Raw genomic sequence first — 26,371 nt, 5'->3', positions numbered from 1 at the left:
AAAATCACGAGAGTATTTTGCAAAGCAGAAGGACTTGATCTGATTCATACTTTAATAAGACCGTTCTGGGTAACGTATGGGGAATAAGCAATGGAAGCAGGGCAAGGTAAGCTGATGGGAAGGCACTGGGAAGAGTGCTGCTGACCTGGAGAGAGACACCGAGGTTGGGCTGGGATGATGGCGGAGACGGGCTGAAAGGGAACACAATTTGACAGTAACGGTCACAAGCCTTAATGCTCGAGTTGGACACAGACACAGAGTGTTTCAGGGTGATGGGTATGTGATATTTGGAGCTGAGTCGCAGTTTTTATGCAGAGACCTGACAGGAGAATAAATTGGGCCCGTTGACGTCGGTAAGAAGGGTTGGTGGGTGTTGACTTCCCCGTAGAGCCGCGTCTCTGTTTCTCTGTAGATGAAGTCAGCAGAGCAGGGATGGGTGTTCCTACCTCTGCAGAGAATTCCGTGTCCTCCTCATTGACAAATTCGAGAGGCCGACCTGCCCATCCAATTGCAACATCTTGAATCTGCTTCTTTCTATCCAGGAGGAGATTTCCAACTAAGATGCCAATCAAAAATTCCCGTGTCCAGAGTTAGAGCTGTGTGCCTTTGGGATGATCTCAGAGATGCCTCCACAGAGGCTCGGTGTGCTCTCTCTCCCTCAGAGCACACAGTTCCCTTCAGTCCGCTGGGTCTCAGCAGAGAAGATTTCACAAATAGCCCCTCTCAGACCCTGGGGACCAACCTCCCGCTTGGCCGAGCTCTGAAAATGAGCACGAGTTCCAGGCCAAGGGCCTTCTCCAGGGCGCCATCTGGCAGATAACATGAGGACAGTGCACAAAAGAGTGGGAGGGTTGATGGTATAAATGGATTTTAATTTTTGCTCTGCGTCTGATTTTGTCCTTCCGTTTTGTTAAGGAAGTGTTCTTAGGCCAGACATGATTCTCCTTTTTTCTTTCTATTTGATCATCCAAGAGGTTTAGATAGGGTATTTGTTTTAGGGTAAGAATCTTAAAAAAAAAAAAAAAAAAAAACACCTTGCAAATTGGTCTTGTTAGACATTTGGACGAGTAAATACTCCCAGCAGTATTGAACCCCCTTGTTCCTCCAGGGGGTCTCCAAAGGTATACATGTTCCAAATCTGGCCCAAAACCAATGAGCTTTTCTTTTTTTTAATCACTTCACCATGGACAAGAGATATAACTAAAGAAGGTGAGAAAAGAGCAGGTCCCCATCACCCAGAGTCCCTCCCAAAAAGCCCACAGAAGTAAAGAGGAGATGAACGAGAGAAACGGTTTATTTATACACATGCAGGAGCCAACCAGAAAAGTAACTACCATGTTAAATGGTGAAAGTTAAAGGCTTTTTTATCAACATCACTTAATAGGGCAAAGGGAGAGGAGAGAATTGGCGTCCATGACAGGTTTTCTTCTACATCTATTGAATCTCAGGTATCTTCAGCTTAAAGTGCTTTTGTATTAACTGTGGGTTCCATCTGACTTTCCATTCCTCGAACTTTGTTCTTCTTTTTCAAGATTCAGTCATGTATTCTGAGCCCCTGGATTTTCCACGTGAATTTTAGATTGATTGTGAAGTCCTGCAAAACACCACCTGTGATTTGGGTAGGCATTTTTGAATCCTTAGATCTATTCGTGGACTATAGTCATCTTAGTAGAATGAAGCCTTCTGCTCAATGAATATGGGATTATTCTCTGTGAATGTAGGTCTTAATTTCTCTCAACAGAATCTCTAATCTATTGTAGTCTTCAGTGTCCAAGTCTGGGACTTCTTCCTCACCTCCATTGGATGCTGATTCAGAAGAGACACGACCTCATGGAGAACCTCTGTTGCCACGGAGCTGACATGGAACTGAGTCCTGAGAAGGCTTTAAATTCTTTTAAAAATAGGATTAATGTAATTTAATTACTCCATAGATGAGTAATGAATGGGTAACATTAACATAGGATTTTAATCCTTCTAGAATTAGTAGAGTAATATAGACACATTACAAAAAATTGAAATATTGCCTAAAAGAGAAGAGATTTGTAATTCCCTCCCACAGAGGTGACTGTCATGAATGATTTGGTGCTTATGTCTCAGTCTCTGGGTCTCTCAATATGTCTCTCTCCATCTCTGTCTCTCACACACTCACAATCAGATCAATTTCCATCTATATTGATTTCACACATATGTGGTAGTGCAGATGGGACCCTAGATGCAGACAGTGGGTCTACATACTTCCACCCTGAGGCCTCCCTTGACATTGGGTTGAGACCAGGCACCCACTTTTCCAACTGCACAGCATTCATTCATCCACATGAACCAGAACGAGTGGAACCCATCCCCTCTCCATCAACATTAGTTTTGCTTTAATTCCGACTGTTTAAACCAGTGCTGAGATGAACACCCTTGAAAAGGCATTTTTGAATAAGTGTGTAAGGATTTTAATGGGATGAACTCTAAGGATCAGAACTTCTGGGGAAGAGCTGCATTTGTGGCCCTTTGATGCATCCTGCCCCCTGTTCTCCTGAAGAGTAGCGTCCCTTCACTCTTCCCTCCAGGGTATCTGCCGGAGCCTCTGACTGCTTACATTGTCACCAGGGCTGGTTGCCACCTGACTAAAGCCCCGACAGTGTGGTGGTGACCGGTGCTGTCTCTGCAGTGTTTCCTTCTGCCTGTGTTCTCACCAGAGAGGTCAAGCATCTCTAACACACACTGGCCACCAGCATTGCCTCTCATTGGAACTGCCTATGTCTGTTCTGTTTCTGTTTAGAACACTGGGTTTCAAAAGGATTTTGGACTACAGGGATGGGAAATCTTCCTCCAAACTTGGGTTATGAGGAAAGCTTTTTCCACGTTGTGGTTTGTCTTTCAAGCAGTTTTTCAAGGCTTTTGCTAATTTTTTTGATTTGCTTGTTTGTTTGTTTGTTTGTTTTTTGGCCACAGGAAGAGCTAAGTATCTCCCTTCTGTCTTCTGGCTGTGGTGTCACAGGGGGAACAGCAGTGTCTACCCTGAGATTATGCACAGAGTTACTAAAAGGGCTTCATTTTGTACATCACATCTTTAATCCCCCTGGATATCCCCTTAAAATAATAAAAATGATGCTTCAAGTGAAAACAACAAAAAATCACCAGCCCCAGCTTAAAACATGTGGGCAGGGACAAAAAAAACACCTTTTTTAAAGTTTCATTGACAGGGAAACCCATGAGAGGTAAAGACACACAGAGAGAAAGAGGACTTGGGGTTGTCAGGGGCTGGGTGAGGAGGGAGGGGAGTGCACTCTGGATCCATGGTTTCAATTTGAGGAAAGAAATAGTGTGAAACTAGATGGTAGTGATGGTCGCACAACATTGTGAATGCCCTTAATGCTCCTGAATTGCACAATTTAAAAGCGGAAAAGTCTATATTTTATTAATGAAACTCTAAAAAGCAAAATAAATGATGCCATAAATGACGTGAAACAAACAAAGGAAACTAAAGAAAACCAAACAAAAACATCTCCAGCAGAAGGGACGTCAAGTTTGGGAGGGGGAGGGGGAGGGGACTGATGCTGGGATTTTGGAGAAGAAGGTGTGGGTGGGTGCAGAGGGGGCTCTGCCCCAGGGGATGGTGATGCCTGAACTGGTTCTCCGTTGCCCAGCAGTCCAGGTGCAGATGCAGGTTCAGGAGGAGCAGCAGGAGCGGCAGGAGGGAGCTCGGGGTCTCCTGCTGGATCCAGATCGTCCTTTTTTTGGTCTCTGACATCTTTCCCTCCCCCTGCCTGCTCTGTAACTTTTGGATGTGGAGAGAGTTTTAAGTCTTGTGGAACAGCTCATGCTGTGAGAGAGGAAAATTTTACCCACCTGCCTCCCTTTCCATGTGCCTCTTCAAGGACAGAAACCTTCCCAGAGCTTTCCAGACAGCTCCCACCCAGAAAGTGCCCACAGGATGTGTTCTGTGACTGAATTTTTCCAGACAGGTGGTCTGAGGCCATTGTTTGCTCTGGTCCCAACAGTAGCCTCTGGGGACACCTCCCTGTGTGGCCCAGCCCTCGCCCCTCCCTCACCTACACACATGCACCAGCCCCACCTTTCTGACCTTCGGGCTTTGCTTCGGGGGCTCCTGGCCCTCCACCTGGCTTGCAGCGAGGTGGGCACGGTGCTCCAGGTCAGAGCCGGGTGTGCTGAGCAACCTGTTAGCCCCGGGCAGGTCCCTGGGGGGAGCCCTGGGTGATGTCTGGGTCGGAGGCCTGCCCCACTGATTACTGGGCCATGGTGGTGGGGACCCCTCCATATCCAGACCCACCTGGAGCCTCCGCTGGCCCTCAGAAGAGTGGCACAACAGCCCTTCCCTTGGGGAGGGGGCGTTGGTGTTCTTATTCATCAGCTTCTGTTCAGTATGTGGTATCTGGCTCTGCAAAGACAGTGACCAGCAGCTGACCCGGCCTGGAAGTCTCAGAGCCCTGCCCGGCCAGGAACACTCCTGATTCTGTCCACTCGAACCTCTGCTGCCAGATGAGACTGGGACCATGTTCAGCTCAGACTCCCGGGAGGGAAAAGACATACCCAGAGAGCATGGGCCCCACCTCGGGCAGCAGAACCCTTCCCCGGCTCTCCACATCCCAGCCAGCCACCTTTGACCTGGGCTGTGGATGTGACCGGCCCCCCAGGCCTCTGACCTGCATTTGCTTGAGAAAGAAACCCATCCCCAACATGACTACTCTGTCTCCACCAGCCAGGACAGGGCCGTGTGGCTACCTTGGTGGGATATGAGTGGTGCCCCGGCCTGGGCGGGTCTGCCCTGGGCCTCCCTGTGTTACCTTTGGGTCTCTCGGGCCAAAAGGCCAGAGGTGCCTTGGGTGAGAACTGACCCAGCGCCAGCAGCGTTGGTACAGCCCCTGGCTGCAGGCTTTCCAGGGTCTGCGGCCTCGGGATATTGTGATGCAGCAGAACATGCCTCTGTCTCCAATCAAGTGAGCTGAGTAGGGACTTCTCTACAGAGTGGGTGCCTGGTGACTTCGGTTCCAAGTTCTTTTGGGCTCTATTGCCAGGGAAGTGAAGTCACTTCCTGGGGTCCACTTATCCAAACTTCCTCCTGACACAAAGCTCCCCAAGGACCTTTCTGGGCTGCCGATCTCTCATTTCTCACTCCATGCCATGTCCACACACAGTGACATCAACTCAGCCCCCCCCCATAGCCCTGGGGAGGCCTGGATGCAGCCAGTGCCGCAGCTCTGAAGACACAGCTGGGTTCAGACCTGGCTCCCCCCACTCAGCAGTTTTACCACCATGGAAAAGCCACGTGATTCTCAGGGTCTCCCCAGTTCCCCATTGGCACAGTGGGTATCATTCTGGTCCCTGATTCCTAGAGAAGCCATCCTATCTCTAGACCTAGAAACACCTACTGCATCTGTCACCCCCACAGGCTGGCATCACAGGGAGCTCATGCACAGACTCAGCAAAGGAAGGACCCCACAGAGGGCTGGCGGAGCGCAAAGCACATGCCACACAGGCTGGGGTCTGCCCTGGGGTCTGGAGAAAGTCACTTTCCTTGCTGCTTGCTTCCCAGCTCCCAGTCATGAGACTGAAATTAAATACAACTCTGACATCGTCTGCTCTGGCATGCAACCTCCTAGGTCATTCTCTCATGTTGACATACAGGCTCAGGGTCCCATCTTGGCCTCTGTGGTGGGCTGCACCACAATGGATTCCTATTTTTTGCCTTCTGTTCCCACGCCCTTGTGTGATTCGCATACCCTCCCCTGGAGGGTGGATGGACTTTAGGACCAGGTTCTGACATGTACACTGACTTGTGAAAATGTGCATGAGTTTCACTCATTACCAGCTCCAGTGTTCCTCCTCTCTGTCTTGTCTCTCTCTCTGTTTCTCTGTCTCCCCCTGCTTTTCTTTGTTTCACTCTGTAAGTCTCTTTTCCTGTATGTATGTGTGTATATATTTATGTGTTTATGTGTGTATTTATGTGTGTGTATTGTTTGGGCCCAGGGCAGGTCTCTTCTCAAAATTCCTTGATGGCATATTGATTATTTTGAATTCATGTTACTGAAGAAAAATTATCTTTGAAAATTGTGCAAGAACTTTGGTGGGATCTTCTCTAAGGACCAGCACTGCTAGGGAAGGGATGTTCCTGTGGCATTTTGATGTATCCTGCACCTTGTTCTGCCAGAGAGGAGCGTCCATTTGCTCTTCCCTCCAGGGGATCTTCTGGGGCCTCTGCCTGCTCACGTTGTCACCAGGGCTGGTTGTCACCGAGCTAAAGACCTGCCAGGGTGATGGTGGCCAATGCTGTCTCTGCAGTCTGTCCGTCTGCCTGTGTCCTCACCTGAGAGGTCGAGCATCTCTAGCAGACACCGGCCACCTGCACTGCCTCTCGTTGGAAATGCCTGTGTGTGTTTTGTTCCTTTTCAGAACACTGGGCTTCAAGATGTTTTTGGATCACAGGGATATGAAGCTTTTCTCCAACCTTGGGTCATGAGGAAACCTTTTTCCAGGCTGTGGTTTGTCTTTCCAGCTGTCTTTCTTGGCCTTTGTTTTCTGCTTTTGTTTGGTTTTATTTTGTCACAAGAAGAGCTAAACATCTCACTTTTGGCTCTGGTTTCACACTTAGAACAGCAGTGCCTACCCCGAGATTATGCACAGAGTTACTAAAAGGGCTTCATTTGGTACATCTCATCTTTAATCCATCTGGATTTTCCTCTCAAAATACAAAAATGCTAATTCACGTAAAAACAAACAAACAAACAAAAAATTCACCGGTCCCTACTTAAGATATGTCGGCAGACAAAAAAAAAAAAAAAGCCACCTTTTATATGATTTCATTGATAGGGAACCTCCAGGATAGGTAAAGACATAGAGAGAGAAAGGGGATTAGGACTTGTCATGGGCTGGAGGAGGTAGGATGTGGGGAGCACTTTGGATACAAGCTTTTACTTTGAGGAAGGAAATAGTCTGAAGCAAGTGGTGTTGGTTTCACAGCATTGTGAATGCACTTAATGCTCCTTAAAATTGCACAATTTAAAATGGGAAAAGGCTAAACTTTATTCTTATAAACTTTAAACAAAAATAGAATATACTATAGTAGAAAAGAAAAAAATCTGACTCCATAGAAGATCTGTTCTTTTGGCTTTACCCCTGTACCCTCTTTTCTAGGCTTAGTCTTGCTAGCTCTGCACCTTTTGTAAAACAATGTTGCTTTTAGCCTGAAATATACAGGAGAGCCTATTTTCAAGGCTCTGATCTTTAAGGATATTAAAACTTTTGCTCTTATATAAAGACAACAAGTTGCAGAATAGAAAAAAACTTTTGTTCTGTTAGAGGTTTTACAGAGGCACTATGACCTGGTCTACATAGACAGCTGCAGACCAAGATAATGGCAGACTACTATCTTGGAGAACCATCTTCCCCAAGTCAGACTTCAGGCTCCTTTTCTACTAAAAAGAGGAGGGGCTGCAGTTGGTTATTGCAAACTTCTTGGTGGAGGATTTCTTTGTTCTTGGAATCCTTTGCAGCTGAACACGTGGGTCAGATCATGGTGTTCTTGTAAAACCTGCAACAAAACAAATTTCTATTCTGCAACTTGTTATCTTTATAGGAGTGCAAAAGTGTTAATATCCTTAAAGGTCAGAGTTTTAAGAATAGGCTCTCCTGTTTATTTCAGGCTAAAGGCAACATTGTTTTACAAAAGGTACAGAGCTAGCAAGACTAAGCCTAGAAAACAGAGCAGAGGGTTAAAGGAAAAGGAACAGAACCAATATGGAGTCAGATTTGTTCTTCTCTATTACAGTGCCTTTTGGTGAGAGCTGAGGATGATTCCTGGGTGGGTCCTCCATTGTCCCAGGCTGGGGTTCAGGCAGGATCCCTGCCAGATTCACCATGACTTTGGACCTGATCTCCCGCAGAGAAAGTGACAGTTATTGAATAAAAATTACCTGTCAAAATCCCTTCAATTGCTTGTAAACTATAACAAAGCAGGGGATGTCTCATTGGCCAGTCAACTGCCAGTCTCCCCTGATGCAAGGGACCAGCGTCGTGGCGGGATCCATCGTGGCCTGGCCAGTGCACCTTCCTACTTTGCTCTCCAGCCTTGGCTTCAGAACTTTGATGCTTTAAAAGCTCCCGTCCCTCTTCCCTCTGGCCTGGTGTGAATGAACAAGGTCCCTGCACCCAACTGGGCTGAGCCCAGGCCACGAACACAGCCCCATGCACACAGCCCACCATCTGCTGTCTACCCCTGGGCTCAGGTGCACCCTCTGAACTCCCCCACCCCAAAGGTCTGCGTGCCCAGTGCCTCCGCCCTAGGAGTCCAGACCACAATCAGGACCATCAACCACCCAAGGCCCACAGGCCAGTGGCTGGCAGCCTGGGATCACCCTGACCCATCGGGTCAGTTGAGGCACAGGGTGCGGGGATCAGGGTGCCAGGGCGGGAATTGGAACCGCCTTCAGCCCAGCCTGCCTCGCCCTGTAGACTCAGACATTAACTATGAAGGCGCACACTAGTATGGATCCCCCACTGGTGGCAGTAGTCATCATTACTGGAGCCCGGATTTCCCCACCCCAACCACCGGGTGAGGGTTGAGGTAGTCAGCTCAGAGTAGGGGTGCAATCAGAGTGAAGGGGACCCCATGGTGAGGGGGTACAGGTTGAGGGGTGTGGGGCCAGCTCAGAGTGGAACTGACCTGGCTGAGAGGTGAGGGGGAAAATTTCAGGATGTTGGGGTCCTGTGGTGAGGCATGAGGGGTAAGCTTGTGGGTGTAGGGGCCATAGGTTAGGACCTAGCAGGATGGAGTGTCAGGGCAGGGACCTCGGTGTGAGGAGAAGAAGCCCTTTCTTTAAGGTCTGCTGGGAAACTGGGCCTGGCCAGGGGTGGGAGGGTAGTAACAGGGAGGGGAAGGTGATCAGGGGAAGTGGGGCTGGCGGGGTGTGGCCTGGCCCAGGACAGTCGTGGTTCTAGTTCAATGCCAGGACCCAGTCGGTGGCGGGGTGAAGGCTCTGGGGATGGAGACCCGGCGGGACAAGCAGGAGGGGCCCCACCTGGATCCTCCCGGCCCCAGTGGCCAGGGCCGGTAAAGCAGGAGACCCATCCGAGCAGTTTGCGCTGCAGGAGGGAGGAGGAGGGGCGTGCACGCGCAGACAGACAGACGCGCGGACGCCGGAACCCGCCCAGAATGCGTGGAAGCTGGCGGCAGCCGGTTGCTCCTGGACCAGCTCCTGGAAGAGGAACACGGCCTGGGGTCTGGGCCGCCGCTTGCCGTCGTCTCGGCTGCCGCTGCCGGGCAGTTAAGGGGGCGCTGGTGGGGGCGCGCTGCTCGGGGAGCCGGCGGGTGACGCCTGGGCTGTGCGGCTGGGGAGGCGCCCAGGGAGGGGTGCGGAGGTGAGGTCCCGGCCGCGCGTCCCGTTAGGACCCTGAGGCGGGTCCCAGCCGCCGCTGTGGTTCGTGGTAATTCCGCTATTAGTAGTTCCTGAACCCCGCGTTTTTGCCGCCGCTTATACCCGTGTTTAGGAGAGCAGGCACAGCCCCGGGAGGCGGGAGGGCGCCGGACGGCTCCGGAGCATCTCCGCCTGGCCCTCAGACCATGGCCTTCTCCTGGGAGGCGGGTGCAGTTTCGGGCACGGGGCCTCGGATGGAATGGGGGCTGCCCCATGAGAGCCCCTGGATTTGCTCCCATCTTCCCCACGGCCTGACCTTGGGGGCGGCCTCTAAAGCCCCAGGTTCGTGGTACTGAGGTTACAGGTCAGGCTGCTCCTGGGAGGTGGGCGCGGTGCGATCAGTGTGCTGGGATGGCTGCAGCAGCAGTGGGAAATGGTCGCAAACCCCGCTCTCTCACAGGGCAGCCCCAATCCCGCCATCGCAGCCGCCGCCATTCCCTGACAGCACAGCACCCACCTTCCAGGAGCAGGCGGACCTGTAACCTGAGTTCCGTGAAACTGGGGCAGCAGAGGCCAAGCTCAGGCTATGCGCTGGGGAGATTGAAGCAAATCCACGGGGCTCCCATGGGCAGACCTCATAACCCGCCACTGCCTACGACCACACCGCGCCTTACTCCCGGGAGCAGGCTGACCTGCGGAACGTGCCTGGAGCAGCAGAGGCCGAGCCCTGGGCAGGCCGTGGGGGAGATGGGGGCAAATCGACCAGCTTGCCAGGTCGCTGCCCTTCTCCATGCCGCTGCCCCAGGTTCGTGGATCACTTGTTTTCAAGTCAGTGGGTTCCTGAGAGGCAGGCGTGGTTCAGTCAGGAGGCTGGGGCTGCGGGAAGGGGTGCCGCCCCAGAGGGACCAGGTGTACTTGCTCCCATCTCCCCCAGGGCCAGACCCGGGGACGGCATCTGCTGCCCCAGGTTTGCAGGACACATGTCATGTCAGCCTGTCCCTGGAAGGCTGGCTCAGTGTACTCGGGGCAGCCTCAGTGGCTGACAAGGATTTTAGAAGTGGGTTCTAGCACAGCATAACTAACTCTCCTTTCTTCTCTTGCTTCCTCAGTTGGTGGCTGTACCGGTTTTTCATTATAGGTTATTGCTGGATAATGAACATAGGCTTCTGTGCTATAAAGAAGAAACTTTATTTAAAATCTATTTTTATATATAGTGGCTAACATTTGTAAATCTCAAACTCCCAAATTTAGCCCTTCCCATCCCCTTTCCCTGGTAACCTTAAGATTGTTTACTAAGCCTGCAAGTCTATTTCCGTTTTGTAGATGAGTTCACAGTGTCTTTTTCTCTCTTTTTTTAGATTGCACATATGAGTCGGTATCATTTGGTATTTTTATGTTTCTGGCTGCTTTCACTTAGAATGAAGATCTCTGGCTCCATCCATGTTGCTGCAAATGGTTTTATTTTGTCCTTTTCATGGTAGAGTAGTATTCCAGTGTATAAATATACCACAACATCTTTATCCAGTCATCTGTTGCTACATTTAGCTTGACTCCATGTCTCGGCTATTGTATACAGTAGTGCTATGAATACTGGGGTGCAGGTATCTTTTCACATTGGAGTTCCTTCCAGTTATATACCCAGAAGTGGGATTGCTGGGTCATAGGATAAGTCTACTTTTACTTTTTGAGGGATTTCCATGCTTTCCATAATGACTACACCAAACTGGATTCCCACCAGCAGTATAAGAGGGTTCCCTTCCCTCTACAGCCTCTCTAGCATTTATCATTCATAAACTTCTGAGCTATGGCCATTCTGATTGGTGTGAGCTGATACCTCATTGAAGAATTGATTTGCATTTCTCTGTTTATTAGTGATACTGACCATTTTTTCATGTGTCTATTGGCCATTTGTGTCTTCATTGGAGAAATGCTTGTTTAGGTCTTCTGCCTATTTTTGGATTAAGTTGTTTGTTTTTTTGTTACTAAGTTGTATCAGCTGTTTATATATTCTGAAAATTAAGCCTTTGTTAGTCGTATCATTTGGAAATATTTTCTCCAATTCATAGGTTGTTGTTTTGTTTTACTTATGGTTGCCTTTGCTGTGAAGAAACTTATGAGTTAAATTGCATCCCATTTGTTTGTTTTTTTCTCTTATTTCCATTGCCTGGGTAGATTGCCCTAGGAGAATGTTCCTAAGATTTATGTCAGATAATGTTTTGCCTATGTTTTCTTTTAGGAGATTTATCATGTCTTGTCCATCTGCATCTTAAGCCTGTACTCTAGATCTGTGCTTCAGTTTTGAATTTTGAGCTTCTTAGAGAATACCTACTCTTAGCTCATATGTCAGATTCAATATGTCTAAAGCTGATTTCATATCTTTTTTCTTGCAGCGTCTCCACTTATTCAGTGGGATAATCATTCTTCTGGTCTTGAATAACCAAAGGCTTGGAATGGTCTTTGATTCACCTTTCTCTCACCACCCTCCACATTTTGTCAGCTTCTGGAACTGTATGTTTTTGATTTCAAGTGTCTATTCTGATTGCTGATGCTCTGATGAACAGCTTTCATCCCTGATACATGAATTTTTCCTTCTGTTGAATTCTTGGATATTCTCTCACCCCCTTTCAGTCAACCTACAGTTTTGACCCTCCAACATCTATAGTCAAGTCAAAGACTTACCACAACCAGATCTCAGCCAGTTAGTCACGACCCTCCATCATCTTGGCCTTCCCTTATGTGTTCCAATCATTATGCGACCTAGCCTCCTAGGGTAACCTGTGCCTTATTAAAAACCAGGAGTCACCAGGCTTTTCCTATCCAGTCCTAAGTTAAAACAGCTTAGAATTGCCCTGAGAACTAGTTGGAGCCCCATCCCCTTCATAGAGTCTTCCCTATTTACTCCAAATACTTCTAGCTCCTCTTTGTATTCCTGCACTGTTCATGATCGGTAGCCTGTAATCTTGGCTTTGAGTACTGACTTGGTACCACTCCCGGGTGGTCTCCAGTGTGTCTCCTCACTTAGCTGGTAACTGGAGAAGACTCCCGTGTTCAGCCTCCTTTATACCCTTCACCCTGCTTAGCATCAGGCAATAGCAGGCATCCAGGCAGTGCTTACCTACTTTATATATTCGCAGGGGTGGTGGTGTGGAGTATAGCTAATAACTATCAATTCAGTGTTGCAATTAAAAAAGAAAGCCAAGAAAATCCATAAAACTTTATCTCCATGTTCAGTTTAGCGCTTTACCTCAACAGTTTCCTTAACTCTGTGTTTACATTCACATAGCGTTCAGTGCTTGTACAGTTCCCTGAGGCAAGCAGGTGAGATGTCATTATGCTTGACTTTTGCGTTACATTTCATATTGGATATATTTGTGCAATGACAAAACCTTCTTTTATAAGTAAACAGCCGGAAGCCCAGACACAATAAGAGCCAAACCCAGGGTAGCCTGCTTAGTGTTTGGCACAGGCCAGGACCGCGGTTCACATCTTCCAGCTGCTCCTCTTCCAGTGCCTTTTCATTCCAGTGCTGGGAAATGTAGCCCCATCGGATAAATGGCCAAGTCACATTGCTGCCCCTTTGCCTGCCAGTGATGGCAGTGCTACAAAAAGTGGCAAAGGAAAGGTCAGAAATAGGAGTGATAAAAGACGTGGAAGTGTGGGATATGGATCCTCAACATCCTCCTCCCTATTTGAGCGCCTTACAAGTGTCCGACTCTGACAGTGCTGTTCATTGTTTTTAACATAGTCTTTAAAATCAGACTGATTTTTTATAGGACATGCTTTTATCCTGGTCCCTTTCCTGCCAGTAGTCACTGTCATGGGCAGAAAGTGCCAGACTGTGCTCTGTTTTTCATGTAGGTGGGAGGGAAAGTGGGAGAGGGAGCGTGTTGAACTGAAGCCGAGCTTTTTACAGCTCTGTTGTTCTAGGACCAGAGCAGTTCCACTCTTGCTTTCATCACCTCTCCACCTCCGCTGCCTGCTTCCCCACATGCCACGTCCTGGGGGAGGACAGGGTGGTTGGCAATGTCCTCTCCGCCCTCCACTTTGGGAGGTGAAGGAGTCTGCTTTAACTTTTGAGATGTTTTGGTAATTGGGCTTTTCCAGCTTTTCTAGACATCTCCTATCCAGCTCTGAGAAATTGGAGATGTAACTTAACCATACATGGACTATACTAATGTATTCAGTGGCATTAATGTGATGTTTTCTGTAAGGTGTTCTGTGACTGGATAGGTTTTTTCTCACAGGATGCTTCATATCCAATTCTAAAGGCCAAAAGGATGCAGGTGTAATTCAAGTTCTTACATGTCTGTAAGGCAGACATGAACATTATTTGGTAATATGACCATATGTTCATAGATTACGGTTAGTCCACCGGCTCTGTATCTAATGAAAGTTTAAATTCCAAACGCTTGAAGAAACTTAGCGGAACATGTCTTTTTGCCTGTAAGTAGTTGTAAAAACTGAAATCACATCTCTACCACAGGCCACAGTGTTTTCCAGTAGAGAAAGCCCTCTACTTTTACAACCTCTAAGTAATGCGGTGGTTCTTTGGGTGAGCTGAGGGATACCAGAGTATTTTGTTGGAAAACTAGAGTGGCATGACAAGTATTCTGGGACTGGTTACAGTTGAATCTCTACTTCCTATATCCTGGACTGATTACAGAGGCAATGTTAGTGCGGTAACCAGCTTCTGAATGCAGGTGTAGCTAGGGAGACAACAGAGAATATAGAAGGGATATAAAGTAATGGAGGGACTTCAGAGCAGTACACATGGTGACTTTGACACAACCGGCTGCTGACGTGAACTTGGCAGGAATTTGTGAGAAGTGGTAGGTGTCATTGCAAGCAGGAGAGTCCTGCAGCTTTTGGGGTGAACAGGCAAAGGGGAGGGCAGATATAGTGGCCACCCGTGGGCTATTTGTGTCCTGAATGTGAAAATGTCTGGTCCCCTGTTCAATTTTGCAGCCACAACTTCACATGACTCAGGGCATTATTTCTACCAGAAAACCACAAAAACATAATGAACCTTTGTTTCCCAAAGTGTTTGTTCTCGATCTGAGATGATTGTCCTGTGGTGGGAGGTAAGTGGGCGATGGGGCCTGTTACATCACCCCCTTTCACTAAAAGTCTACGTCGCTGCTTTCCACCCTACTCCTAGAGGTGCTGTCATTCTGTTACACCTAGACCTGTGAGACGGGCTTGCCTGAATCCTCACGTGAAGAGGGACGGTTATGTGCAGTTTTAAAAAATTGCTTGGGTCATGTGGTCCTTTGTTCCCTCCATTGGAAATCACTATTCCAGAGCAAATATTATGCATCTATAGAAACTATATTGCTTGTAAGATGTCTTCAGAAGTTTTGCAGTAGGTTTAAATATTTGCTTGGTGATGACATCTTGATTGTTTGAAGGAGGCAAGCCTCACTAGGGGCTTTGTTTGCTTCCTGTCTGAGATTTCCTTTACTGGCAGTAGAGTGTTCGTAGGCAGAATTAGAAAGTTACCTGGTCTGAGAAGCCAAATTTGCCCGCAGCTGGGAATTGGCAGAAGAGTCAGTTATGGAAGGAAGGTTTTAGGATTATCTGGTAGCAGATTTCTGGGATCCAAACCCTGGGAAACCTCAGCTTTTCAGAGTATGTTCTGTAACAAAAGGCTATTGGATAATTTTAACACTTGTTATGGGATTAGAGTTGGGGAAAGACTTAAAAGTGAAAGAACCTTAAAAGAGAATAGCCAAATATTTTAAAGAAGACAGTTCTCAGAATGAGAGCTTTTCTGGAAAAGACTAGTTCTTCGCTTCATAGGGGAATCAGGCAGCAGGTGTAACTGCATTTATGGTAACTTTAAAGGTAAACCTTACCCTCCCACTTAGCTGTTTCCTGGTGTCCGTTCATCTCCCAGATCTGTAGTTTTAGACATGACGTGTCATTTTCTGGTACTCCATTCTGCTTCTGAGTGAGAGACTGACACAAAGTCACATAGCGATTGAAAAATTGCGCAAAGGAATTTATTGTTAAAAATGTAGACCTGTGGCAGGGTGCTGCATTTGCAAGTGACTCTCAGTACAGAGAACACTTAAAAGAATGCAGTGTTATTTCTTTTTTTATTCCTTTAAGCCTTTGAATAGAAGGTTTTCTTTGCAGAGTTTCTGGTGTACATCAGAACAAGCAGGAACTAAAAATAGCTTTAAGAAAGCACCAGTATAGACGTTGCTTATAGTATGGCATCTGTATTAAAGTTAATTCTTTAAAGCAGGAAGTTGTAACTCTGAATTTCTTAAGGAAATATAAACATTCTTGACCCTTAATGACATTATTTGTGCTGTGAAGCTGCTTTTGCTTCCATTCTGAGCATTGAAAGGCCTTCTATGATACTTCTACCAGTCCTCAATATTTTATTTTCCCTCTGTTGTGAACTTGTTATTAAACTTGAAGCAGATATAAATATCATTAACTTGCTACATATGTAGATATTCAGTGTTACATAGTCAGAAAGTTTGTGTACATCACACGTGTCTACATAATTCCCCCCTTTCCAACTGTGTTGCTTATGAAAGGATGGTGGGAAATGGCATTATGGGGATATGTCTTACAGTACACAGTGTTTCCCCTGTTCCCTCTACCAGATCTGGATGTTCTTTCATCTTTTGGCTTCTAGACTTACTAGCTCTTTTTCTTAAGCCAGGTGTAACTCATCCCCCTGCACACACACACACATGCGTACGTACACACACACACACACACACACATTCTGCCGTAGGGAGTAGCGTGCACCATCCCATTCTCCCACTCCAGCTCTGAACCCACCCACTGGAGGCAGTGTCTTGCACGAATTTATTCGTAAGTTCCGTTTTAAAACTCGAGTGTTCGAGAAATAGGACTGATATCCACACCTAGTAGGCAGGCCCTCAAGGATAACTTCTATGGTTAATGCCAGGTTATCTTAATGTTTGAGTACCTGGGTTTCATGTCTTCCTGTTCCACCTGTGTGACCCATGATTCCCACATTTCTGTCTCCCGCTAGACTTTTTCTCTCCAACTCTGGACTCTTTCAATCTTCTGCTGATTTGACATCTTCACTTGGAACTCTGATATCTTAAAACCAACATGTGTAAAAACTGAGCTCTTGGTCCTCCTACCCCCCAAACTGGTTCTTTCTGCAGCCTCCCCCATTCAGTTAGTGGAAACTTAATCCTTCCAGCTGCTTGGGTCAAAAATCTTGGAGTTATTCTGACTTTCACTGACATACCACAAGAATTCTGTCAATAGATCTGGTTTAACACTGCCTTTAAAACATATCCAGAACCCAGCCACTTCTCACCATGGCTCCTGCCTCCACTGCTGCTTCCCTGCCCTGAGCCACTGTCCTCTCCTCCTGCACAGCCCTTCTCAATGTCTTCCCTCTTTTAATCTCTGACCCATTTTGACTATTCTCACCCGGCACTCAAGTGAGCTTTGAAAACCTAAGTTAGATTGTGTCGTCCTTCTGCAGTGCCTCCACATTTCACTTCGGGTAAAAGCCACAGTCAATACAACGTCCTCCAAGGCCGTACAGGATCTGTACTGACCCTTCTCCACAGATCCAGCCGTGCCCCCATCCTGGAACATGCGAAGTGCAAGCTGGCCTTGGTGATGGTTATTCCTTCCACCTAGGACTTCTCACCTCCTAGTCCTAGTCCTAACCTCAGTCCTCAGTGTGGCCTGCTCTTGTATTATTACAACATCACCCTTATCCCATACTCTCAACCCTATTTACCTTGCCTTTTTTTCTTTTTTCCATGGTTCCTCTTTCCTAACATACCACCTCCTCTGCTGCTCTGTTGTGTGAATTGTCATCTCCACCCCCCACCCCAGCTAGACTCCAACCAAGCTCCGTGAGGACAGGACTTTTGTTTTGTTTATTGATCTATTCCAAGTGCCTAGACTAGTCCTGGGTGTATAGTAGGCAGTCAAAAATTATTTGCTGAATAAATTAAAAGACTATTTTAAAACTGAATCATCCTTTCAGGAACGAGTGAGGAAAGGAAGCTGCATGAAGGAAAATGGCGCAGTAAATAATGGTATTTGCCTGTTGTTCTTTGTGTGATATATATGTGTTTTAGTCTTAATTTGGTATCCCAGTTTCTTAATTTAATAGCTGTATTAAGGTGTAATTTACAGGCCATAAAATTCACACATTATAATTGTTCAAGTCAGCCATTTTAGCTATTTCTAGAGTTGTGCAACTGTGTCCTAAAAAGTCCCCTTGTGTCTGTCCATATGCAGTTTGCCCTCCCCTCAGTGGTACCCTGATATTATATCTTTTTGTTTTTTTGGCTATCACATCTCAAAAGACTAATTTACACAGGAGTACTAATATAGCTTTGCACTTTTAGAAATGACACACTTAAATATGAAATCAACGGTCATTGCTGAATGTAGGTAGCAGTATCAGACATTGGTGAGAAGAATGGACTTGAGTGTCAGGCTGGCTGCAGTCTTACCCAGCTCCACCATTTACCAAGTTACCCAAATTATTTTCTGCCCCAAGCTCTTTATCTGTTATATGGGGGTAATAATAGCAGCTTACAGAGTTGTGAGGATTAAGCAAACGGAAACAAAATTTAGTACAGTGGCCAGCTTATGTTATTACCTAAGAAATAGCCTTGCAGGTAGAGAGCAAAATTCAAATCAGTTTCTAAAGCATGTGTAAAATATGTTCCAGTTCCTGCCTGGTTTGTAAACACGTATGCCTACGGCAGAATATAAAAGCAGGCTAATATCCAACAGAAAAGATCATTTCTCAGCATTTCTTTCAAAGGTAATTGCAAAATCATTTTTACTAAATTTTCTGTGCCCATCTCTGACAGAGCTTTGACACCAGGGAGGTAATTATCTACTTTTCAGTTAAAATCATGCTGACCATCAGAAAGTATTCTGAATTATATTTTAGCATTAATGTTGGGAAATACTGTGAGACTTCTTCTAAATTAATGGGGGGACGGGCATTCATTGTAGATCTTGTAGCCTGATAAGCCTGCACTAAATTATCATTTTTTAACTTTTAATTAAAGTAATTAATTAATTTTTTGCAGGGGGGGTGGTAATTAGATTTTTTTAATTCATTTTATTTTTAGAAGAAGTACTGGGGATTGAACCCAGGCCCTTGTGCATGCTAAGAATATGATCTTTCACTTGAGCTATACCCTCCCCCCTAAATTATCTTTAATAAGGTCTTTTTCTCTGTTTTGTTATTTTCTTTTATGTACAGATGCACAAAGCAGGGTCATCAGAATCCTCTCAATTCCAAAGATGATAATACTGAAAAACATTGCACAGTGACAGTGAATCCTTGGCATATGAAGAAAGACTGTAAAGTCCTGAATGAATTAAGAAGTTATTGTTAAATTAACATACATGTAACCGTGGCTCTCTTACCTTTATTTTTCACCTTATAATGAAGATACTCCCCACCTGTCAAGGTTGCTTTGTTTGATATAGGGAATATCTAAAGCCTCTTCTGCAAGTTTTTTAAATAAGTAAGAGCAGGTAATTTATCAGAAGTGTGAATGGTGTAATCTGCTCTGTCTAGTATGGTAGCCACCAGCCACATGTGGCTATTGTGAATTGAGATGTTTTATAAGTGGAAAATACATAATAGATTTTCAAGACTTCATACAACAAAAATAATGTAAAATATTTATTAATAAGTTTTAAAAGTGTTAATCACACTTTTGAAATTATAGTATACTGGCTATTTTGAGATAAATATAATTACTACTGGAATTAATTTCAGTTGTTCCTTTTTATTTTCTAAATGGGATTATTGGAAATTGTGACTTCCACTATGTTTCTATTGACAGTGCTGGCTTGTAAATTATTGCAAATAATATGAAAAGAAAACTTTGATTAAAAATTTTGTAATTGAGTAGTTGATTTACATCCTAGTAGTTTCAGGTGTACAACACAGAGGCTCAACATTTTTATAGATTATATTCCATTTAAAGTCACCATAAAATAATGGCTATATTTCCCTGTGCTGTATGATGCAGCCCTGTAACCTATCCATTTTATACATATTACTTTTTACCTCTCAATCCCCTACTCCCTTCCTGCCTCCCCTGTCCTCCTTCTCCCCATTGGTAACCACCAGTCTGTTCTGTGTACCTGTGAGTATATTTCTGTTTTATTATACTCATTAATTTGTTTTATTTTTTAGATATACATATAAGTTAATACATAGAATAATTGTTTTTCTTTCTCTGAGTTATTTCATTTAGCATAATACCCTGTAGGTCCATCCATGTTATTGCAAATGGCATTATTTTATCTTTTATGGGTGAGCAGTATTCCATTGTGTGTGTGTGTGTGTGTGTGTGTGTGTGTGTGTGTATGTATATATACATATTTATATAATATACCACACCTTCATTATCCAGTCATCTGTCAGTGAACATTTGGGTTGTTTCAGTGTCTTGGCTATTGTAAATAGTGCTGCTGTGAACATTAGGGTGCATGTGTCTTTCTGAATTATATTTTTCTCCAGACATATACCCATGAATGGGACTGCTGTATCACACGGAAATCTATTTTTAGTTTTTTAAGGAACCTCTATACTGTCCTCCATAGTGGCTGCACCAATTTACATTCCCAACAACTGAGTAGGAGGGTTCCTTTTTCTCTTAAAAGGTCAAAAATTCTCTACATTTATATACTTTCCTTACAGTTTAGGACACAATTTGGCAAAATCCAGATAGAATTTAATAGCAGTTAATACAGTTTTTTTTTTAAATGGCCATGCATTATGGATAGATACGGTCTCTATTTTTGTAGATGCAGAAGTTTTTATAGCTTCACAGACATTTCAGACTTGCAGAGAGAAAAATTTCTTTGCATTTTGCTGAACTTGTCCGGGTGGCTTTATCGAATTTGGTCCAGGCCTGCAGAGGTAAATACACATCCAAACCTGAAACATTTGAATGTCTGCAAGATTTTAAGAGTCTAGAATGTCAGATCTGGACTATAACTCTGGTGAATGACATCAGTGAGTGGACTCAAGAAAACTCCATTTGAGTCCAAAACTTTTCATAAGCCAAAAAAGCTTTGAAATTGTGGCAAAGCCAGAGACTTTTGTGCGCCATATATGGCCACAAACACATGGGGACAACCACAGGCCTTCTGGAGTGCCAAGGGAATTCCATGTGAGGAGTCCAGCACTCACAGGAATCCAACAAATCTCTGCCTGCCAGAGCACCTTCATTGCTACTGTGCTGTTTTGAGCAAATGTCTTTTCATCAGGTTCAAATTGGTTTGTTGTTATTTTTGCATTAAAAAAATCAAACAACTTCTTGTTCCCTTGGTGAAAGTAAAAGCCTAACATTTTCTGGTTTCTTTTGACAGAGAAAGCATGAGCCTATGAATCTAACCTCATCTATGATGGTCTGCAGCTGGGAGCAACCAGATCAGTGTCAGTCCCTTTGCAGCCATTGGCTGGGAGCCTGCGTGTTACCTGGAATGGTACTTGAAACATGTCACCCTAGCTGTACCTTCACTGTGGGCTGGGAGGCGAGTCAGTCAGGATCTGCATTATGGAATGTATGTTTCTGATCCAAAGCTAGGAGATCTTTTCTAATAGCCAGAGAATGTACTCATAAATATATCTATTAATTATGCAAGAACCTTTTTAAAGATTTTTTATTATAAAAATTTACCCACCAAAATTGAAAATGAAAGAACAGTGGAATTAAAAATCATCTGTACCTTAATTATACATAAAGAATCTTAAAATCCTTCTAAACTTTTTTTGTTCAAATGTAGATATTTTTCCCTTCCAAAAAGGAAAATTATTATTTCATTTTTTTTGGTTTTTCCTTTTATTATATATTCCATATCAATAAACATAATTCTTTTAAATACCTTTTAATGTCCATTTAACACTATATTGAACAGATATGTAATTAGTCCTAGGTTTCAGAAATTTAAAAAATTGTCATTACAATACCACTGCAAAGAATATTTTGGTGTTTCTATTTTTAGTTACTAATTTGGACTAAAAATTAACAAGTTTGCTTTTCTTCACCAAAAACATTGGTTATTTTCTGAATGGACTGTAAGGATTTTAAATAACTTTTCAGTAATTTCAACAAATAAATTATCTTTAAGGCAAAAATGTATGATGGTTTGCAAATCTACTCTTATTATATCTTCACTTTTACCAGTGTCATATGTGTGTGTATTTGCACAAGTGCTTTAACTTCCAGCAACGTAAGAAAAATCTGTGTACTAAAAATGTGAAAATAGTTAGTTTCCTTGTTTGTCTTTTCATTCTCCCAATATAGGTTTGGATGACAAGCTTGTATTTGCAAAAGTACACACCCTGTGGGAGGTGCTCTGTACATATGCTGAGATACTGCACATAAAGTTGCCTCTGAAGCCCAATGATCTGAAAACCCGGTCCTCAGCCTTTGATAATTTCAGCTGTTTTATGAAAGTCCTCCATGTGGATGAAAGTATCATCAAGCCGGAGCAAGAGTTTTTCATTGCCCTATTTGAGAAGAGCTGCGTGAATGACTTTTATATTCAGGATAGAGATACATTCTTCAATCCAGCCACTAGAAGCTGCATTGTAAGTCTAAACCGAGTTTAGCTGCTGTCTTGGGGGTGATTTAGTACCTGCTGTTGAATTATCAGTGATTTGGCTTGGTTGCTTTGGTTTGGTTTTTAAAAGCTGCCTATAAAAAGGAAAAAAAGGGAAAGAAAAGAAATATGCCTACAGATTCCTGTTAGGATAGTAAACGGTGGCTGGTTGGTTACCCTGTATAAACCACACACTCTCTTAAAATCTTTTTAGGTTTACTTCATCCTTTCTCAGATCAAGTATCAAGTAAGGGATAGTGTTAAAAAAAATTTTCGGGATTAACAGGCTTGTGAGCTCTGGGATCTGCAAGGCAGCTTTCCTTCCCCATTGTGTAAGTCAAATGGCAGAAATGAAATAAAGCACCTCATATATCCTCCGGTGTTAACAGGAAAAGGCTAATATTCTTGACCTTGTTTCTTCCTGGGTAAAATGAAGACAATATGTCAGGAGGCGAGACGCTCACTTAGGGCAAGAACCATGTTCTTTTGTTCACTGCTGAATCCTAGGCACTGGGAAGGCTGAGTTTAACGAGTGAATGAATGAACTGTAGTTCCCCCAGAGTTACCATGTGGGGCAGTGCGGATTAGCAGCTAAGAGCATAGACTCGAGAAGGGAGGGTACAGCTCAAGTGATGGGGTGCATCCTTAGCACGCATAAGGTCCTGGGTTCAGCCCCCAACACCTCCTCTAAAATAAACCAAAAACCCTAATTACCTCCCCACCCCCCACCAGAATTACCTTATTATCTCCCCACCACCAAAAAAAAAAAAAGAGAAGTGGCCATGAGCGAAGACTCAGGCTGGAACACCTGTGCAGGTTTCTCGCTGTCGACCTTGTAAAAGTCATTTAGCCTCTGTGTTTATCAAGTTCCTCATCAATAAAATGGGGATAATAATAGTACCCACCTCGTAGAGTTGCTATGGGGATTAATGAATCTGTGTCAATGTTAGAACAGCCCTGGCTAATAGTAAGTACTATGCATCTGTCAGCTCTTTTCATAATTATTGACAGATGTTATTATCAACCAAAGAAGTATTAGTTCTTTGTAAGGGAAATGCATGTTAGATCATTTCATTTATCATTTTCTGTAATTCAGGCTTTTTCCCTCTGAAATACCATTTTCTGTCTGTGCACTAGGAAGCCACAGGGCTTTCCAAATTTCATCTGTCTGGGTTCTTGTCATGATGGCAGTACTGCAGAGTGTTGACAATTTTTAGGGACTCCTCTGAGATGACAGCAACCCCTCAAATTCAGGAGCACTTCTCTAACTGATAACATCTCGCATGAAATGGAGTTTTTAAAATGTAACAGCCTCAGATGCTTAATGATGCCATAAATGCAAGGATGTTATATCTAAGCTCTTTAAATAAATCCTGTCATTGAAATAAAGGAAATATTATATTATAGCACTCTATGACTTTGTTATCTTTGCTATCCATTTATCTGACTCTCTAAGACCAAAGAAAGCAAAGACTGAGATTGATCGTTACTACTGTGTGGTACACGTATTTGTGGATGAAGACAATACTGAAATGCACTGTTTAAGATATTAAAATGGACACTAAACAGCTGCTTTATGCACATGCATGAACAGAACAGGGAGCTGGGTGCAGGGAGCAGACACTGAGCTTCCTGGATCAGAGACTCAATATAGCAGTCCAGCCCAGCAGTCCACCTGTTTTATATTTATGTCCCTGCAAAATTAGCAGTGAGAGTCTGAAATGAACTTTGGGGACACTGGCAAACAGCTGTCATGATTACTAATGTGGGACACCAGGATTCTACAGTGTTTAGTTGGCATCTTCGCACAACCAGTTCTTTTCCACTAACGCCTCTAGTAATTGCTGGTCCCAGATCCAGGCTGAGGAATCATCTCATGTGGTGTTTGGGAGGGAGGCAAGTGGAGTCAGGACCCATGTTAAGGCTGGGTGGGTAATAATCTGGTTCTAGTACAGGAAAAAGGAAAGTAGGTCAGGTGGGAAGGAGAATGACTGGATTTAAATTTTGTTTCTTGAGTAAGCTAAATACATATCATCATGTCAAGTTTCTTTGTTTATATTCCATGTGCTGTCACCGAATAATTACTGAATTGTGGGGACAAAAAAGCCTGGGTTTTAGAATTGACCCTGCCCCTAACCAGCCAGAGTCCAGGTACCTCTGGGGGTCCAAGGAGGGGGCTGCACCGTCAGGTGTCCCTCCACTGCAGCAGTTTGGGCACTTGGGTGGCCTAGTTTTTTGGCTGTGGAAGACTGGCCCGCTTGTAGTACATTAAGCATCTGCAAGGCTCTCAACAGGTACCCACGGTGGTCCCAGGACTGTAACATCCAAGCGTTCCTTTCCACCCACGTTTGCAAATGACCCTCAAGGGGTTAGTATTAACCCTGGGTGAGAATTATGAAAAATTATATGGTACCTCCATCCCTCCTGGCAAGTGAGGGCCCCTTATTTACAAATGAACACGAAGTGTTAGCACCACATTTTAATAACAGAACATGTGAAAACGTGGTGACAGTGATGCTCACCTGTTTGCTTCTGCTTCCCAGTGCAACTTCAGCCTCCATCAGAGGACATCAGCTACCCCAGCTAACAGGGCCTTCTGTACAGGGAATGGGCTCCTCCTCGAAGCATAGACAAGAAGCAGCCCTTAGATCTCATCAGGTGAGCTGCTGTGGAGAGCAATCCAGTGGGAAGGGCTCAGGGTTGCCCTCATGGCATCTGAGTGTGACAGTCCTCCAAGAGTGTTACCAACCAGGAAGCTCACAGGAACTCTGAGCTTTGTTGCCCCAAGTCTTTACTGGAGGCCTTATTACAAAGACATGATTTACTGGGTCACTACCGACATGGCTAACCCAAACCCTAACTGTAACTCAAAGCTTTACTTAGCCCTAAACATTGAGCCCATTCCTCTCCTGGTGGTCACTCATTTGTCACAAAGCTCAAAGCCCCACTTCTCTAATCACATGGTTGGTGTCTCTGGCTGGCCAGTCCCCATCCTGAGTCATCTCATGAACACAAGCCATCCAAGGGTCCACCATGAATAGAAAAGACACTCCTATCTTGGGAAATTTCAAGGCTTTAGGGGTTGCCATCCAGGAACTGGGACCAAAGACCTACCAAATTCTTCATCAAACAGGAGTAAATGTTAGATTTCACTTAAATTATAAAATAAGAGACGGAGGACGGAGAAGATGGAGGAGTAGAGGGACGCTCGTGGCTCACCCTCTCCCACAGATACAAGACCCACATCTACGGACCCACTCAGCCAACCAGAGAACCTGCGGAACTCTGACAGAACATCGGCCTCTTCAAAAGATAAAGACACCAAAAATCTGGCAGGAGAAAAGGAAAAAAGAAAGAGCAAAAAGCAAAGCAGCGCGGGACGGGTCCCGTGGGGAGGGAGCGGCAAAAGAGGACTGGCGCTCGCTCGCTGGGTCTCCCCTCTCCAACTGAGAGGCCAGCGGGACGGAGGGGGATCCGCCGAGGCTCGGATCTGTACAGAGCAGCCCTAGACTGACAGAACTAAGTTAAACGGGCACAGAGCGTCCCCCCGACACCCAGCCTGAGATGGGCCGGCAGCGGCAGGCAGGGCCAGGCTGCACAAGCCGGGCGGAGGACGGAAGTGGCTGCACTGAGGCAGCCCCGGGGGAACGCAAGGGGCTGCCCACCGTGGCTGTGGGTGCACAGGGCAGAACAACCTGTGCCCTCCATAAAACAGCAAGGTTGATGTGCTCTCGGGGGAAGGGTGCATACCCCCATCTCTGAAAACCTGTGGAAACTTTTCGGGGGAAGAGAGGCGGGGCTCAGGCACAGCCGCCATATCGCTATATCCTCCGGCACTAAGCACCCAGGCGGGGGCGGGAGCGAAACCTGCATCCGCACCGAAGGGCTTAGCAGCCTCAAAGGCCAGACTGAGACTGGCCTACAGCCTGGGGCAGATAGGATCCTTTCATCCTGGTGCCTCAGAGAACTTGCTCCACAAAGACAAACAAGGAGCTGGGTTTTGGCTCGGAGCAGGGACAAGGCTGTCCCTTGGTCTTCCCCAAGCCCACCCGCAGAGCGCCGACCAGGGCGGAGCGCGCAGCCGCACAGAGCAGCGGAGCTACCGGTGGCGCAGGTAGAGGGAGAGCGGCCCCCGCCTCTTGGGCAGGAACAGAGCCCCTGACCGAGGTGCTGGGAGGGGGCACGACCCGCCCTCCTACCCGGCCAGTCTGCAACATCTGACTGTGGCATCCGGAGGGGCAGCGACCCGCCCGCCCACAGCAGAGGAGAGCTGCACCTGACCCAGTGTTAGGAGGAGGCGTGATCTGCTTGCCGACAGGTGCTGGGAGCAGCACAGAAGAGGGCGCCAATGGAGGGCCTCTGAAAACAGCAAGCTGAGCTTCCAAAACAGGATGAAGACA

General features: G+C 45.5%; 1 long non-coding RNA gene across 1 annotated transcript; it reads left to right on the top strand.

The window, feature by feature from the left end:
* The first annotated feature begins 9,190 nt into the window (after positions 1-9,190).
* On the top strand, positions 9,191-23,337 carry LOC135319446 (uncharacterized). Its single transcript, XR_010378032.1, has 4 exons — positions 9,191-9,366; positions 17,365-17,416; positions 20,736-20,930; positions 21,674-23,337. It is a non-coding gene; the product is annotated as an uncharacterized LOC135319446 (long non-coding RNA).
* The last annotated feature ends 3,034 nt before the right edge of the window (positions 23,338-26,371 follow it).

This window comes from Camelus dromedarius, chromosome 27, assembly GCF_036321535.1.
Source record: "Camelus dromedarius isolate mCamDro1 chromosome 27, mCamDro1.pat, whole genome shotgun sequence".
In the NCBI taxonomy this organism is placed as follows: Eukaryota; Metazoa; Chordata; class Mammalia; order Artiodactyla; family Camelidae; genus Camelus; species Camelus dromedarius.
This window is presented reverse-complemented; position numbering and strand designations above follow the sequence as displayed.